Source organism: Chenopodium album, chromosome 8 (assembly GCF_948465745.1).
Source record: "Chenopodium album chromosome 8, dcCheAlbu1.1, whole genome shotgun sequence".
In the NCBI taxonomy this organism is placed as follows: domain Eukaryota; kingdom Viridiplantae; phylum Streptophyta; class Magnoliopsida; order Caryophyllales; family Amaranthaceae; genus Chenopodium; species Chenopodium album.
The window spans coordinates 8,370,518-8,376,517 of NC_137841.1; positions in this window are offsets into that span (position 1 = coordinate 8,370,518).

Sequence of the window (6,000 nt, forward strand, 5' to 3'; positions counted from 1 at the left end):
GACACTTATCAGTATCTTCAACCCTAACATCAAAATCCTGAGACTTATCATCCTTCTTACCATGGACTAACAACCATACTCCACTCATCCTATATACAATAACATATTAAATCACCAATTACATTCCACAAAAATAAAAATAAATGAAACATAACAAAACTAAATAGCAATAGAAAATCAATAACATAGTTCAAATACCCTAACCCTAGATCATCAAAATCACTTAAATCTACCAAAATCAATTACGATACTCCAACATCAATTAAAAAAGTAATCATATCAATAAAAGCAACAACATTTCATATAAACACAACCCATTCCCAAATACATTCAAACCCTAAATTGCGTGCAAAATTTTGACAAAAGATCGTAACTTTAAACTTCGAAATACAAAACGATAGAAGAGAACTTACCTTACTTGAAGTTACACAAGCCCACCCTTTGAATTTTTTGAAATTTGCTTTCACCAACCTAACGCGTTTATCACACCTTCAAGAATCCACCTTTTTTGCCCGATCAAAACAGCAAATTTAGCCTGGGCTCCCACTTTTCCCAAAACCAGACCATGCAACTCTTTCTACGCGAGAATTCAGTGCAGAATTTCAATGGAGAACGAATGAAGAACAGGGGAGAGATAGTGAGAGAGAGATGATGTGAAGGGGGAAATATGAAGACTTTTGGTCTTCATCAGTAAGTCAAGAAGAAAATGGCGCACACATTAATTAAGGACATAATGGTAAAAACGCACTAACGGGGAGTTAACGTCAGTTAGGTAAAAGGGCATTTAATTCTAATGTACAATAACTGATGGGTATTTGGTGAATTTGAAAATTTTCATGGGTATTTGGTGAATAAAAAAATTCCTCAGGGGCATTTCATGAAATTTCCGTTATTATTATTAAAGCTTTATAAGCATTTTAGTGTAGACACCTAAAAATGTCTCCCCAAAACCAAACCCGTTGATGAACACCTTTCACCGCCATTATTGGTCGAGTTGAGTATTTAATCTTTGGAGTGCTTAAATCCATGTTCTATCCAATATATTTCATGAACCAATCCAATTTCTAGCTCATTTCCCTAAACCATAACCTATTTTTCACTTTTCGTGTCCACATTGCAAAACCGAGAGAAACTGATTTTATGGCTATATAATTTTGATCTAATTATTATTTTGTTGGATAGGCCTTTAAATAAGCTTTCCAACCATATATGAAAAAGATATGAGCAAACACTAAACTCGGCCTAAAACCGACACCCTTCCACTAAAACGGCCATATCTTAAAATATACAAATCATTTTGACCTGATTTTAATTGGATTAAAAAGTAGACTTGATAAGCTTTCCAATGATATATTATATTCCTTATTCCGAGTTACAGATCAAAAGTTATGACTATTTTAAAAACGGGTAAAAAACTGAAATTACCGCGCAGCAGCTAAAATGCCGCGACGCGGCAAATGCTAACGTGTCACGGGGCTTATTCCCGTGACACGATGCACATTTTTGTAATTCTGCACAATTTTATCCCGTGTCACGGTGCAATTTCCCGTGTCACGGTGACCATTCCGTGACACGGGGATATTCCGTGTAATTTCCGCGTACTTTTTACACCGTGACACGGCATACTGCATTGTGCCACGGTGAACAATGCTGTGTCACAACATTTATTCCCATGTCACGCTGCACATCCCGTGACACGGGATTGATCCGTGTTTTCTCCGCGTAATCCCTAAACGTGTTTTCACTTCCCGTAACCTAATTATTTCCCGCGTCACTCGGTTTTTCCCCGTGTCACGGGATCTTCCCCTGTCTGACGGTGCCTGTCACCGTGTCGCGGTGCTCTTTGCCGTGACACGGTATTATTTTTTAGGGTTCCGCGTGTTCCCTCTGCTCATTTTCCCTATAAATAGGACCCCCCCTTTCTGCAGTTCAGGGCACCAATAATCATTCTCTCTCACCTTACACCAAAAATCATTCTCTTCTCCCTCTTTAACCTAATTTCTAGCCTCCTTATTCTTCCATAATAATTCCTCTAAGCACTCCAAGGAGTCCATACTTAACCCGAGGTTCCGTTCTTAAACCAAGGCGTGAAAGGTACACATAACTGAGGGTTTGGACCAAATCAACTCTACTTTCTATTTAATTTAATTTAATTTCTATTTAATTTCTATTTTTTATTGAAGTTACTAACAATTTATTCATAATGTAGCAATTTAAAGGAACGCGCGGAATGTGAGTAATTAATTAATTTAATTACTTATTTTATTTTTATATTGCTAGTATCATGATTAGGGTTATTTTATATTTGATTTGACTAACACTATTATTGTTAAATTGCTTCCAATATTAATGTTTATTCTATTGTTATTATTGATCACTATATTGCATGTTTAAAGGGAATATGTAATTGAAAATCACGCCTAATAAGATAATTTGGACAACCGATTTAGGATCCTTTTTAATCTTGTTATTAATTCAAGTGATCGCAATATTTTAGAATAATATGTTGCATTAATATTAAACCAATTTAGCTTAATAATAGTTTGGAATGAATTGAGTATTTTGTTTGTATGCCTTTGAGATCGTAGGAATCACTTTTCACTATAAGAATTGAGTAGAGGCCAATACGGGCGAATGTGACTCCATGACTCACTTTGTACCATCATCCCTGATCCTCCTTTCGTGGTTCCGAACCATATGGAGTTAGTAATCTCATGGATTATGAATGGGGTGTAACCTTCACGGGTCAATCGTTGTTGCCTATCATTGTCCCTTTATCGTGGTTGCTTTTTATGATCCGTGAACGGTTTACAAGTTCCTTAAAAACTTGTTGGCGGCTCCCTACTTTCCTTGTCCCTAATCGTATTATGTCAATTCCCACAGCATATTCACACATGCTTTAATGTAGGCGCACTTCGAGCGACGCCTACAGTTAGTAATCCTACTATGCGGATTTGGTTTATTTGATAAGACTATGGACTTTGTATGACCGAGTCTTTCCTCAAGAATAGCCTTGTAACATAATGAAACTAGCTTGGGGAGTGTGCACACTTGGGTGAGGAATTGGTTTTAAAGGAATTGGATTTTAAAGAGGAATTGGTTTATTGAATTGATTTTGATACTGATTATTGAAATTGGTTTTGGAATTTGAGTTGGAATTATTGGCTTAATTATTGGAAAGGATGAAATTGATTTCAAAATCATGTTTGCTAATAAATTGAGTTTAATTATCTTGCACACTTATCGTATTTAGCATACTTTGCTAATTCGTATTTCTTATTTTGTTTTGGTTTGCCCTGCTCACCTTAATGGTAAGCAGTGTTGACTAATTTCAGGTGGAGTCAATAACTGAGCATATGGAGTCCCGGGAAAGCTTTCACCTAGATTAGGAAATGTTGGTCTTAATGTTTATTTTTTAGTATTCATGACAATGGTTTCTATTTTTAGTCTATTATTAATAAAATAAGAGTATTGAAGTTTTCCGCTGCAAAGTATTGGTTTTGTTTAGTGAGTTTGAGTAGCCTTGCGTAATCACGCGGCGGTAATACACCTAAGTCTATCTCTACGGTATAATTATACGTATTATACTAGTATTTCTGTAGAGGGAGATTTGGGGATTTTACAAAGTGGTATTAGTTTTAACGGTCCTAAAAAGATTAAAATTGGAGTAATATATAAAATAAAAAAAAAGGTGGGTAGACTTAAGAAGGGAAAATAGGATAGATAGAGTTTCGCATTTGTGTGAGAGTCAAAAGCTTTATTTTTTATATAAAACTATTTTCCTGTTTGTGGAAAGATGAATGAGAAAAGCATGCTCGAGATCTCTACGGAGGCCTATAATTAATGGGTAATACTCTCTGTCTAGGAAAGGCTCGCCTTAATGTCGTAGGTAACTTTCCTGGGAGACGCGGGCTCGACCGTTCTATAATCATGATTCAAGTACATATTTATTATTTTCGAAAATAAAAAGAATTCAAATTATTTGAAATTTGAGTATGCGATTATGTGTGCATTAAAGTTGGTGTTAAAACACCTTAAGGCATGGTCAAGAGGTCCGAAATTTTGGAGTTATTACCCATGATTGGGTGATCTTAAGTTATGCTTGGTTCTATGAAAATTCCTAAGCCCCCAAAGAATTGTTTGAATGTGTTTGACTTTCATTTGATTCAATTAGCTTCGTTGAATGCATTTTAATTTCATTCGATTCAAAAAACTTTGTTTGAATGTGTTTGACTTCCATTTGATTAAAAAAGATTTTTTTTGAATGCGTTGGACTTTCATTTGATTCAAAAAGCAACGAATCTCCAAAATTTCCTAGCCCAAAAGTCCATTTCCATGTTGCAAAAAGGCCTAGAACTCGTTCTCAAACTGCAAAACCCAAAACCCCAATGCTTCTTCAAGCCAACCTCGTGGTGATGTAAGCCCAATAACAAGCCCAAGTTATACTTTTGGCCCGGACAGAAATATAATTAAATTTGGGTCAAGCTCATCAGGCCTTATTCCAAGCTATAGTGGTTACAATCCAACTCTCATGGCCGAACCAAGTAATAGAAGTGATAATCCATATTATGATCCGATTGAAGATGGTTATGCTCGTAGTATTGCTTGATTGAATGATTTTGAACTATGGTTTTGTTTAATGTTTCAATAATTGTCCTAAATGACAAAGTTGTATTTTCATTACTTATTAATGAAATAAAATGAATTATTTGAAATTTTTCTATGTTATTAAGTGAATTAAATGCTTATATGAAAGAACTTGTTTTAATTTTCAAAGTATGATAATTAAACCCAGAAGTATGTCTGCAAGGATGAGAGACCAAGTGAGAAGTAAGCGCAATGGTTCCAAAGTTGGGAAGGTCCTTAGAAAGCTAACCCATATTACTGAGAACATCACAAAAGTGGTGAACAAAGGAAACCGAAGCTTTGACCTTGACTCTTATAGTGAGGTTTTCAAGAGAGTTGCTGCAGCCACTAGTGAAAAAAATCTCATTCGTAACAGGCTATTTGTAACGGGTAAAGCTTTTCCCGTTACCATTAAGATATTCGTAACGGGAAGAATAGTGTCCGTTACGAATATTTATTTATTCGTGACGGGCAAATAATAAATAAGTATTCGGAATGGACACTATTTTGTCCGTTACGAATACTATATTGCACGTAACAGTCCTATTGTGCCCGATACAAATGCCCAAACTTGGCCCAACTGATTAGAGGAGCCCAGTACTTGGTTTTTTAGGGTTTTACCTAATAGCTGTCATTCACTTACTTCTCTCTCATCAGTCCCTCACTCCCTCTCTCTCTCTCCTCTCATCTCCTCTCCTCCCCGTCATTCACCTCTTTCTCTCATTTCAAACTCAGGCCCTCTCTCCTCTCCTCCATCAATCTTCCCCTTAATAACAAGTTAAGATCTCTAAACCTAACTACTGAAGAACAATTCTTAGATAATTTGGATATCTTTGCCGAAAACTTCAACCATTTTAGATCGTGAGGTAAGAATTCCTTCAATTGTTTTTTCCTCTTATTGAATTGATTTTTGGGCATCTAATTGTTTAAATTCTTGAATTTGTTCTTGTGAATTCTAATTTGCTTTATTTTTTTCTACATGAAATTTGTGTTTGATTCTGTAGGGAATATTTCAAGCATTACCCCAAACTTGAACCCCACTGTGATCATACACTTAAGCATGGTGGCGTCCAAAGGGAAAGAAACTAGAGTAAAAGAGTCGCCAACAAGTTTCAGGAACTTGTAAACCGTTCACAGGGTGAAGGTTACACCCCTTAACGATCCAAGAGATCGTTAACTCCAATAGGTCTGGAACCAAGATTGGAAGTTCGGGGATGAAGGTATAAATCCAATCTAAATGAGAAAAAACCTGCCCTAATAATAGGCCTCTATTTTATTCTACTCGTATTCATGTGCGCTTTCTGACTAACATGAAATCAATAGGTTAACTCTAAACCTGTTTATCTATGTTGGTTGAATATTAATGCACAAATA